The sequence below is a fragment of the Triticum urartu genome, chromosome 5 (assembly GCF_003073215.2).
Source record: "Triticum urartu cultivar G1812 chromosome 5, Tu2.1, whole genome shotgun sequence".
Lineage (NCBI taxonomy): Eukaryota > Viridiplantae > Streptophyta > Magnoliopsida > Poales > Poaceae > Triticum > Triticum urartu.
The window spans coordinates 85,101,913-85,115,009 of record NC_053026.1 but is presented as its reverse complement, the minus strand read 5'-3'; the positions used below and the strand labels follow the sequence as shown (position 1 = coordinate 85,115,009).

General features: G+C 48.8%; 1 pseudogene; it reads right to left on the bottom strand.

Moving 5' to 3' along the window:
- LOC125506812 overlaps positions 1-11,617 on the bottom strand; it is a 142,231-nt pseudogene extending 130,614 nt beyond the window's left edge.
- Between the last annotated feature and the right edge of the window lie 1,480 nt (positions 11,618-13,097).

Sequence of the window (13,097 nt, the reverse complement as noted above, 5' to 3'; positions counted from 1 at the left end):
CTTTACATATATTTCGTTACTTAGATCTGCTCGTCCAAATATCTTGCCATAGCTTTAGACATCGACCTAGGGTTTTTTTTTCTGGACTTCATAAAAAGCATATATGTTTTTCCTGTAATATCTAGTAGAAGAACTAATTTGTATGTCTAATAGATGGAAAGCACTTGGATAACTTCTGCTCGAAGATTCTCTGCTGCATATGTCGAGGGGGTTGAAAACTTCATGAACTTTATCAAAGCTGAGTATGGTGGTCCGAAATCAGATGTGCTCTGCCCGTGTAGCAGTTGTATGAATTCAGTTACAAGACCCCAGTCAACTGTGCAAAATCATCTACACTTGTATGGGATGTCGGTCACATATACTAGGTGGGTTCATCATGGTGAAGCTGTGAACGTCAATGTTATTGACTACGTGGAAGCAGCAGATCACCATCTTGATCTGCCTGATGCTCAGGTGGAAGAGGAGGAGGAGGTGGTGGTGGCGGAGCCAGTGAGTTTGACCAACATTGAAACAATGCTACAAAATGCTCGTGCATTCCGTGAACTTTCACCTGCAGAAGAAAAACGATGGGCCCGCATGTTGGAACAATGCAACATTGCTGTCACCCCAGGAAATAAGCTGTCAGTATTCTCAGCTATGGTCACCTTTCTTCAGGTGAAGACATCTGAGCGGATGACCAACAAATCATTCGATGCGATGTTGGCTGCTTTCCGCGAATCTTTCCCAGATGCGTCTGAGCTGCCACACACGACAGTAAAATGAAGAATTTCCTTCGTGCAGTTGGAATTGGATCTGATATGATCCATGTTTGTAAGAATAATTGTGTTCTGTTCCGTAAGGATTATGCCAACTTAAGTGAATGCCCGAAATGCAAATCATCAAGATGGAAAGATGGCGATGCTGTGAAGAGGATTCCTCATAATGTTCTGAGACATTTTCCAATTACACCAAGATTGCAGATGATGTTTCATGATGCTGAAACAAGAGAGGATGTATTGTGGCATTCTAGGAACCAGGAGTACAGAGATCAGAATGTAATGAGCCATCCATCTCATGGTAGTGAGTGGAAAAGCTTCAATGATAAATACAAAGAGTTTTCTACTGACCCGAGAAACATTAGACTTGGCTTAGCTTCAGATGGATTTAACCCATTTCGCTACCAGAGCGCCACATATAGCATGTGGCCAGTGCTTGTTATCCCATACAACATGCCTCCAAATGTATGCACCAAAGAATCAATCTACATGATGGCCTTGCTCATCCCAGGTCCAAAAAGTACTGGAAAGGATTTTGATTTGTTCATGGAGCCTCTTGTGGAGGAACTTCAACAGCTATGGAAGGGTGTTCTCACTCGAGACCTATATGGCAGCCCACCAGCTGATTTCTTTCTGCGTGTTGTTATAATTTGGTGCATCCATGATTATCTGGCTTTGGGCAGTATGTCAGGGCGAACGACACATGGTTACAATGCATGTGTTCGCTGTGACAGGAATCCGCTGTCATACGCAATACTTAGCAAGAGCTGTTACATTGGACACCGCTGTTTCCTTGCCAAGGACAAGCCGCATCCTAGAAAATACCGAGGACATGTGTTCAATGCAAAGCATGAAAACCGTGATGCGCCAAAGAGGCTCACCACCGATGAGTTGCAAGTGGAATTAGAGAAGGTCAGGCATATTACACTAGGAAACCATCCTGGTAATAGTAGCGGGAAAAGGAAGTGTGGCAGGGTAGAAGAGAGATTATTGTTTACCCGTAGGTCCACTTTGTGGGACTTGGAGTATTGGAAAGATTTGGATCTGCGTCATAATCCTGATGTGATGCACATCGAGAAAAATATATGTGACAGCATTATCGACACACTTCTTAATATTGAAGGCAAGACGAAAGATACCTTAAAATCTTGGATTGATTTGACACACCTGGGTATTAGAAAGTATTTGTAGGTGCACGATGAAGGTAAACCACAGGATATGGCACCAGCTGTTTACGTCTTGGACAAGGTAAAAAGAAAAGAATTCTGCGAGGTCCTATCACGTGTGAGATTCCCACATGGATTTGCTTCCAACCCTGAAAGGAGAGTCAGTGCAGATGGAAACAAGGTACAAGGGTTGAAAACTCATGACTTCCACGTCCTACTTCAAAGGGTTTTACATGTTATCCTTAGAGGATTGGGCCGCCCTGACTTATACAGAGCAGTTGCAGAGTTGGGACAATTCTTCAGGGAACTCTGCAGTAGCAATATCAGGATAGATGCTTTGGAGCATCTTAGAGACAAGATACCAACTATCCTATGCGACCTTGAGAAGATATATCCTTCAGCCTTCTTTGATGTGATGGTGCATTTGGCTGTTCATCTACCTGATGAGGCACTACTTAGAGGTCCAATACAGTATGGGTGGATGTACCCTATTGAAAGGCAGCTAGGCACTTTCAAGGGCTATGTTAGGAATAGAGCTAGACCCGAGGGTTCCATTGCAAAGGCCTACATTGCTATAGAAGCGTTGACATTCTGCTCAAAATACATTGAAACAGCTGATCAGCTTAGCAAAGAGGTGGGTGAAGACAATCCCAGGCTCAATGTTTTCGATTATTCTGTTCGAGTTACAGGGAAGAGTTAACAAGAGGACAAACCTAAAGATTTGGACAAAATGGTTTGGTATGTGTTGAATAACTATCCCGAGATACTACCTTATATCAAGTAAGTGCAGTACTACAGCTTATACATCGTAATCTACTAAACTTGCAGCACATTCTTATATATTTAGATGTTTGACGCGATCACTATGTTGTGCAGCATCTACAAAGAGGAGTTACTGCCGCAAAATCCAAGAAACATTGACAAACTGGTTATGGCAGGATTTGCGAAATGGTTCAAGAACCATGTAAGCTTTTGAAGTGCACTGTCAGTTTTTTTAATATATTGAGTACATAAGATGATCAGCTTGTCTATTTTCTAACCATAGGTTAAGAAGATGTGGGAGGATGGGCAGGCAGTTGATGATGCCCTTTACTCACTAGCAATGGGTCCTGATACTCGGGTAAGACATTATGAATGTTGCGTTGTTGGAGATGTGCGCTACAACACCCTTGCACGAGACGAAGGCAAGAAGACACAAAATAGTGCCATCATGAGCACGGATACGTATGACAAAGTGACAACTGAAATGTATGCTAACATAACAAACATTATTCAGTTGCAGTATATCTCCAGTTTCGAGGATCATCGGTGTGTGGTTCTGTTGTGCTGGCGTTGGTATAACCTGTTTTCCAGGATCACAAAACCCAGAGCTGATGATTATTTCAAATCCATCAATGTCAAGGTGGCGTACCAGACCAACGAGCCTTTTATTTTGGCAAATCAAGCAACACAGATATTTTTCTTGGAAGATACATTTGCACGTAGCGATGACTGGAGAGTATTGCAAAGGTTTGAGCAGAGGAATTCGTTTAATGAAGTTGCACAACAAGATGATGCTTACACTGCTCCTGATGTACAAGATAACACAGATGTTCCTAATATCTTTGAGAATCATCACGTCAATGACGCCGGCGAAAAGATTGCCTGTCGTGCTATGGACATACAAGAGTTGATCAAGAAGAAGCCAACGTTCGAGGACGTTGAGGACGAAGAAGAAGATGACACCATGGGGAATTATGATTCAAACTGATACACATGGCGAAGATGTTAACGCTGCTGCCGCGGATGATGATTACATTGCTTTTGTCGTATTTGCCTGTCAGAAGACGTTTTTTTATCTACTATGTGAAATTGTGTTTGCTATGACGACTGAAACCTGATGAACATGTTGTTTAGTATTTTGTTGTGAGAACATCACTTGTTATGTATGCTGATTTGTGTTTGGTGATTGTATGACAACTAAAACATGATGACATTGTTGTTTAGTTGTACTCATATTTGGTTGTGAAACTTGAATTTGATGACATAGTTTGCTGTTGGACTACAATTTTCTCGACGTCTTCGAATGAGAACAAAGCTGACCCGACAGGGCCTCTGCTATTTATTTATTTATATGAGCAAAAGGGGATACCCCCTAATTTTCGTTAATAGAAATCATTAGATGTTCACAACACTACGCCCAGCCTGCTACATAGGTTTCATTCATTACTAGTTTCAGCAAAGTGCTCATGTCGTAGCCACTGAATACATCACGAGTGCTACATACACTACAAATAAAGAGACAATCATCCTACAGAGCACATCGATTTTGCCCATTATCTTCACAAGCTCTTTCATCTCCTCATTGTTGTCAAGGCCATTCAGCAGCTGTTGCTTGTCCATGATCAGAGGAACTGCATTTTTAACCTTTTGCTCTGCATCTTCCTCTTCTGCCATTCCTTCAGTTACTTGTCATGGTATTGGGATTCCTCGGCTAACCAAATAATCAGCGTAGTAGCATTCCCCCACATCAGCAACTTCCCAGAAATACAAATCACACGAATCTTCCCTTTTCTGCACGAATCAAATTGGTAGATCATCAACCAAACTATTAAAAAAATCAGCAACTGAAAGCAGCAGAACAACACTTAAACATATTATTACCCCATGATTCGGGCATTTGTAGAAGACTCGGCCAGGGTTGCGGATTGTGGTTGAGACTCGACGGATGACTCCGCGTGATTTGCAACAGTGGCACCACACCAACGGCAGCGGGTTGCGATGAGCAATCGGCTGCGATGCGCGTCCCGGCGAGGCTGTGATGAGACCCACAGGCGATGGTACGGGTTGCGACTTGGCGCATATCTGGTTGTTGCCTGCTGAAGAGCAGGTGGACGAGAAGCCAGCGGACATGGTTGCTGCGGCCAGAGCTTCTGATGCTAGGCAGAGTAAGTAGAGAAGAGGAGAAGCGAACGTTGGATATGTCAGTTTCATTACTTGCAGAGTAGCATAGCACTATATATAGTCATAGTCTAGGTTTGGATTCGAACCAGCTACAGGAGCAGGTCTTTCTTTTTTCTAAAACTCGGCAACGTCTCATTACTGGTACACTAGCTTGTTCTGTACGCCTTCCCATGTCTTTGATTTTCTTTCCGTTTTTTGCTAGGAAGGAAGGAGGACAAAATTGAGAGTTCCTGGGACTCGAACCCAAGACCTCTTGGATGAAAACCAAGGGTGCTAGTCACTTATGTGGCGAACGTTCCCTGTGAGGAGGATGGCAGACGAACGCATTCTCCTCGTAGTTTTCTTCCTATATATAAAAAAGTATGCTACTTGGTGTCCGCTTAGTCAACAAACGATTTTGCCAACCTTGACCGTTGGATTGACATTCAACGTCTGCCGCATTTCTTCACTCTCTTCTTCCTCGAGCCGCCAAAGCCAAACCAGCGCCGGCGGGACCGCCTGCTACCGCCTCCCACGGCTGGCTGTGATCTGCAACGGCTCCTGTTCGTTCCCGTCCGAGGCCTCACCATCGTCCTCCGCCTTGGTTCGCTCGCCGCAGCGTCGCCCTCCAGTGTTGTCAACATGGTCAACAACCGAGAGGAATAAGGAGATGACTGTACATGGTGAGGATGACAGTAGGGACCCAGCAGCGCGCGCAGTAATTTTGTTTTTTCGGGATGGAGAAGGGCATCAACTGGGTTGTGTGGCACCCGTGGCCCGTCTAGCCCAGGCTTTCATTTCATATGTTTAGCACATGACCAGCCTAGTTTGTTTTTTTCCTTTCTGAAAAATGCTAGCCAGCTATTTTGTTTTTTGCAGAATTACCAACGTAGGCCTACTTGCTTTTCTACGCCCTAATGGGCCAGAAATATTTCAAGACGAGGAGGGATGCATTTTGCCCAGAAAATGGGCTAGAAGTAATAAGAAATGGGCTATAAGTAATAATAAATGGGCTGTAAAATGAAAAAATACAGCAAAGAGACAATTAGTTCAAAAATACTGTTTTCTTTCGGATTTTGATATTTTAAATTTCATTGTTTTTGTGCGGGTAAAATTTCATTGAATTTAAATTAAGGTATATTTAGATTTAAAATTAATTTGAATCTGGCTAGAAATTTCGGGTTGTATGCTGTTTGGGACAGATTTGGAGGCTGACTTGTGGGTACGTGTACTTTGGCTTTGTCAACTTAGTCCACAAACGATTCTAGCAGCAGTGACCGTTGGATGTTAATCCAACGGCCTTGCTGCTTCTTCAATATCTGGTCTTCTTGCTCCAGCCGCCCAAACCAGCTCCGATGGGACTGCCTGCTCCCGCCTCCCGTGGCCGGCTGTGCTGCCGCACAGGCCGCACTGCCCCACCCTACTTCATTGCTGGCCAGGCCATTCCTCTACTCACCCACACCTCCTGTTATTTTCCGGTGATAGCAGCCGAACCAGTAAACCCTTGTACTCCCCACCGCGTGGGCAACCATTGCCGAGTCTTCCCTGGTCCATGTCGTTCCCTTCCTAGGCCTCTCAGTCGTCCACCGCCATGGTTCTCTCGGCGCGGCCTGGTCAACTTGGTCAACGAACGACATCCATCGGCCGTGGACTATACGCGCAAAATAATGATTCCTCCACCTGACAGCTGGGACCCACCGGAAGGGCCTCTGTATTTCGTAAAAAAAATGTTCCCCCCGCTGACATGTCGGGCCCACCAGCTATATCTTCGCACGCAAGGAAGTGCCTCCTTTTTACGCACAAAAAATGAATACCCCCTGCTAGCTGGGACCCACCATAGTGGGAGGATGACTTGTGGGCCAACAAAGTTCACGGGGACGGAGGGCTTTGTCAACTTAGTCAATATGAACGATTCTAGCTCCAGTGACCGTACGATGTCCATCCAACGGCCATAGTGCTTCTTCAACCTCTGGTCTTCTTGCTCCAGCCGCCCAAAGCAGTGCCGGTCATGCCGCATGCTCCTGCCTCCCGTGGCCGGCTGTGCTGCCGCGGAGGCCTCACCGCCCCCTACTATTCCCACCGCTGGCCAGGCCCTGCGGCGACGGCAGCCTCACACCACAGCCGAACCAGTGAACCCTCGTACTCCTCTCCGCGCGGGCTTCCACTGTCGTGTCTTCCCCGGCTCCGCGTCTTCCCCTTCCTAGGCCTCGCCGTGGTGCTCTCCGTGCGGCGTGGTCAACGAGGTCAAGGAACGACTTCCATCGGAAGAGTACTGTACATGGAGAGGCTGACAGCTGGGTCCACGGCCACAGCCCGGTTTTTTGTGATTTGCCAAGTAAGTCACTTTGTCAGGCCTGTTGGGCTGCAAATCTTTCAAGACGAGGAGAGCTTTCATTCGACAGGCCGAGAAAATGGCCCATCAGTAATGAGAAATGGGGTGTACATTTTTAAAACACATCAAACCGGCAATTAGTTTCAAATATCTTTTTTTTCATTTCAAGATTTTAAATTACATTAATTTTTATGCATGGAGAATTTGTTGGATTTTATATTTATATACATTTATTTTTTAAATCAGTTTGAATGTGAGACGAAATTTCGGGATTAAAAACAGTTCGGACCGCACCGAAATATGCAAAATTTCGTATAATTTTTTAACCGTGGCCACAATTTGTGCTGTAATGCTAACAAAAAGAATATGGGCTCCAAAAAAACCTTAAGAATTAGTAAATGGGCTGAAAATTATTAGAAATAATGGCAGATGGGATGTATGCTATTTTTCACAGATTTGAGGCTTTCCTAAAAAAAGGTTGACGCACAAGCAGTGACTGTTGGATGTCCATCCAACGGCCGTCGTGCTTCTTCAATCTTTGCTCTTCCTACTCCAGCCGCTCAAACAAGCGCCGGCGGGACTGCCTGCTCCCTCCTCCCCACGGCCGGCTGTGTTGCCGCGCAGGCCTCACCGCCCCACCGTACTCCCATCGCTGGCCTAGCCATCCCTATACTCACCCACACCTGCTATTATTCTCCAGCGACGGCAGACGAACCAGTAAACCCTTGTACAGTCGTACTCCCCTCCGCGTGGGAAACAACTGTCGAGTCTTCCCTGCCTCCGTGTCGTTCCCTTCCTAGGCCTCGCTGTCGTCCACCGCCCTGGTGCTCTCGGCGCGGCCTGGTCAACATGGTAAACGACCGACATGCATCTGAAGTGGACTGTATGTGGAGAGGCCGACAGCTGGGTCCACGGCCGCACGCAAGGAAATGCCTCCTTATTACACGCAAAATAATGATACCTCCACCTGATATCAGGGACCCACTGAAAGGGCCTCTGTATTTCGTGAAAAAAACGTTACCGCCGCTGACAGCTCGGACCCACCAGCTATATCTTCGCACGCAAGGAAGTGCCTCCTTATTACGCACAAAAAGATGAATACTCCCCTTGTTAGCTGGGACCCAGTATAGTGGCAGGCTGACTTGTGGGCCTACTAAGTTGACTGGGACGGAGGGCTTTGTCAACTTAGTCAATATGCACGATTCTAGCTCCAATGACCGTACGATGTCCATCCAGTGGCCGTAGTGCTTCTTCAACCTCTGGTCTTCTTGCTCTAGCCGCCCAAACTAGCGCCGGTCGTGCCTCATGCTCCTGCCACCCGTGGCCGGCTGCGATGCGGCAGAGGCCTCACCGCCCCCTACTACTCCCACCGCTGGCCAGGCCATCCCTCTACTCACCCACACCCCCTGTTACTCTGCGGTGATGGCAGCCTCACACCGCAGCGAACCAGTGCCCCCATACTGTCGCGTCTTCCCCGGCTCCGCATCGTCCCCTTCCTAGGCCTCGCCGTCGTCCACCGCCCTGGTGCTCTTGGCGCGGCGTGGTTAACATGGTCAAGGAACGGCTTCCATCGGACGTGGACTGTACGTGGAGACGCTGACAGCTGGGTCCACGGCCGCAGCAAGGAAGTGCCTCCTTATTACGTGCAAAATAATTATTCCTCCACCTGACAGCGGGGACCCACCGGACGGGCCACCGTATTTCGCCCCCCTGACTGCTGGGACCCACCAGCTACATCTTCGCACACAAGGAAGTGCCTGACAGTCAGGACTCACCTGGTCGAAGCGTACGTAGCGTTGTCATTCTGGTCGCGAACGTGTACATACATATATACTGGTGGATGTAGAGGCGCGCACATGTCGTAGTAGAGACGGCCAGGGTGCAAGAAAGAAAATACGGCCACATATGTGTACATGCGGGCGGGGTCTCGAACGCCTACTCGCGCATACGTACGGCGAGGGCTCGTTGACATGGCTGGGTCAGAACGGAGAAACAACGTCGTCGTCGTGTTCATGGGGAGGCAACGGAATGCGTCGTGTTCATGGGGAGGCAATGGAATGCGTCGTGCTCATGGGGAGGCAACGGAATGCGTCGTGTTCATCGGGAGGCAACGGAACGTGTGGGAGCCAACCGGCTGGGTCGGAACGGAATGCGTGGTCGTGTTCATCGGGAGGGTTTGGACGGAACAGGCGATGGAAACGAGGCCTGGCGTACTGCATAACGGAGGAAACAGACCTCCTACGTTCGGAACGGGGTCCTGTTGATCGGGAGGGGTCTGGCGTACCGCAAAACGGAGGAAACGGACCTCCTACGGTCGAAACAGGGGTCCTGTTCATCGGGAGGGGTGTGGTGTACTGCAAAACAGACGAAACGGACCTCCTACGGTCGAAACAGGGGTCCTGTTCATCGAGAGGGGTGTGGCGTACCGCAAAACAGGACTACACGGGATACTGTTCATCTCCATCGTCGACCCCCTCCAGCCTCCACGAGCTACTTTTCATCCACCATCGACCTCCTCTAGCCTCCACCTGCGACTGTTCATCCACGGGCTCCTGTTCATCCAGCCTCCACCGTGCGCTACTCCACCGGCTACTGTTCAACCAGCCCTCTCCACGGGCTCCTGTTCAACCACCCCTCCACGGGCTACTGTTCATCCTGCCCTCCACCGTCTACTCTTCATCCTGCCCTCCACCGTCTACTGTTCATACTTCCCTCCACGGGGTGGTCATGTTCATCCAGCCCTCCACGAGGTCCTGTTCATCCAGCCCCAACCGGATCGATCGATCCGGGTCATGTTCATCCAGAGGCAACACCACGGGGTCCTGTTCATCCACCCCACCGGGAACTGTTCATCCCCCCCCCCCCCCCGCAACGCTCACTGTCCATCCAGAGGCAGCATCGATCGGCTTCAGTTAGCAGCAGTAGCGAAGGAATCGCTCGATCGGGTTTAGTTAACAGCCATCGATCGATCGCTCGGGTTCAGTAACGTGTAGCCTGCAGTGCAATCTCTCAGGTTCAGTTAGAGCCCAACGCCTCGCTCGGGTTCAATTAGAGCCAATGCCTCGCACACACGCGTGTACGTGTACGAGAGAAACGTGCATCGCTCGGCCCCCGACCTCCCACTGTAACTGGGAACTCCCCGAAATTTTCCTCGCCCTCGCTTCTACCATGGTTTTTTCCATCATGGACGGCCCAAAGAATGTCATGCAGCTGCGTCTCCGGCCCACCCAGGACGAAAAGCCCATTTTCTGTCATAATTTTCTGTCATAGAAGTAGGAGCCCATCACATCTATGATGATACCAGATTTTGTAACAATTATCGTCATAGAAGTGTCATATGTATGACAGAAAAAAAATTCGTTCGGCCCAAAATGTCACAGATGTGTCTTTTTTGTAGTGAAAATAAGATCAAAGATTATTGCTGTGACGCCCCAAGACCGTTGAGCCAGGTGTCCTCCAGTTATTCGCTGTCGTTGTCATGTCATTTGCTTGCGTGTTGCATCTTATCATGTCATCATGTGCATTGCATCATCATGTTTTTAAAACTTGCATCCGTCCCGGCCTCCTCGTTCTCTCCGTTGTCCGTTCTGAGCCCAGACACACTTGCACGCGCCCGCGACATGTCCGAAATATTATTTTATAAGTGGCCAGAAAATGTTCTCGGAATGGGTTGAAAGTTGGCGTGCGGTCTTATTATAGTGTAGATAGACCGCCTGTCAAGCTTCATCGCATTCGGAGTTTGTTTGATAGCCCAACCGTTAAACTATAGCGGTATTATAGCCGGTCTAACGTCGAACGTTTTCGGTCTCCGGAAACAGTCGCTGGGGCTCTCTCTCTTCTCTTCTCCCAGCTCGAGACCGTCTATACAGTGTACATACCGCCAGGCCTAGCCTCTCTCGTCAGCCCACGGCCCTCCTCGCGCGCGCGCCCGAAAGCTGCCCCGGACCCGACTCGGGCTGTTGCTACCGCTATGTCCGGAACATCCCCAAATATCTACAAAATATCACCGTTTTATTATTTGGACTCCCTAGCCTATTCTTTCTGAACCGTCCGATTTTGATCGGAGGCTCCAGATAGCCCCTAACCAAAAATTCAGTGCTTTATATAGACCTAGGCAGCAACCCTAAAATCTAAGGGGTTTGTCCAATCGCCGCTACCACTCCACCGAATCTACATCGGGATTCCCCCATTCCTCCTCCCACCAACCACTGCTCGAGCCCGAGCTCTTCGGTTCGAAGCCGCCAGAAAACCCCGCCGCCTCGATCAAGAGCTTCCTCCCCCCTCTTCGATCCAGAGGAGTGGAGATCCTCCTCGCTCTCCTGAAGCCCCTTCCTCCTCTCTCGTCCACCAGGAACAGTGCTGCCCCTCTCGTTCCCGTGCTTCATCTCCTCTCGCCCGTCCCTGACCTCTCTCTTCCCCTTCGCAGGTGCTCCGCTCGCCATGGCCCCGAGCTCCGCCGCACCAAGTCCGTCCCCGACTCGTCTCTGCGTTGCAGCGAGCCGCCGCCTGCGTTGACCCGCTGCTGCTCGTCTTCAACGAGCCGGCCAAGCCCCAGGAACATTGGCCGCCCCTCTCCCCCTCACGGGTCCTGGATCCCTGCGCCCGATCTGCTCCAAGGCCGGCCCTTCTGCTGCTTTCCAACGCCCTCCAGGCTCCCTCGCCGTCCTCTTGCCGGAGTAGGCTATCAGCACCGCCGCTCCTCTGCGCCGAACTGCACCAAGCCGCGAAGAACACCGATGCCTGGAGCTCCAAGTCCACCCTTGCCTGATCCAGTCGCTCCGCCTTGGATCCGGTCGGATTCCCCTTGCCTTCACCGTCTCCTGCTGGTTCCGAGCGCCGCCGGAGTTCGTCCTGCTGCTACCTCCTCCGCATCGGTCGCTGCTTCCCCTGTTTCTAGATGCGAGCATGTGAGGACAACGACAAGAGCCGAGTCCTCCTTCTCTCGTTGACCGCTGCGCGAGGCCCAGCTGCCCGGCCTCCTCCTCCAGTTGGGCCAGGCCCAGGGTGAGCAGCCCCCAAGTGCCCCCTCCTCTTGATTTTTTCTCTTGTTGGGCCGGCCAGATTCGGCCCAGTTCCTCTTTTTTTCAGGTCTGCGATTTTGCCTTTATCCCAGAGAGAGCATCACATGGAAAAACTTTATATATGAAACTTGCTTAGAATTTCATCTAGTTTAATAATATCCAACTTTCATCTATGTTTAAAATGCTTTAGATGTTGTTTGTTTAAACTTGCTTAATTAACTTGCTAAAATGATTTATTTCATAACTAAATAACCGCAGCTCCAAACCTAACAAACTTTATATGTAAATGGGGTGGAAAATGCCTAGTTTAACTTGGTGGCCTCACTTTGCATGTTTAACAACTCTAAAATTGTGTTTAGGGCAGAACCGTAACACACCTAATATATGCATATGGGGTTTTTCCGGAATTGTTGTTCGTTGCTTCCGGCCTCATTTAAACTTGACTAGATAGGTAGTTTTACTTAGCTTCACCTCTTGCCATGTTAATCAACATTTAATCTTGTTGGGTACATAAACGAGATCGGACTAAATAAGTCACGTGGTGTTTCGTCAATATGCAATGGAGATGCATATTGAGCTCCACTTAATTTTAGGATTGCTTGTGCATTTTGCCATGTCATGCCCTCTTTAAACCGGACATGCATCATACTTGTTTGCACATCATGCCATGTCTATGTGGTGGTTGTTTACTATGTTGTTTGCTCTTTTCCGGTGTTGCTTCTTCGGGTTGGTTCCGATAACGTTGCATTGTGAGGATCCGTTCGACTACGTCCGTTTGTCTTCTTCATGGACTCGTTCTTCCTCCTATGTTGGGCATTGAGTCTGTAGAACTAGAACCCAAGGGAAAGAAAAGGCTAGGTGGCGAATGGTAAAACCAATGTTGGGCATTGCTGGAGGAGTT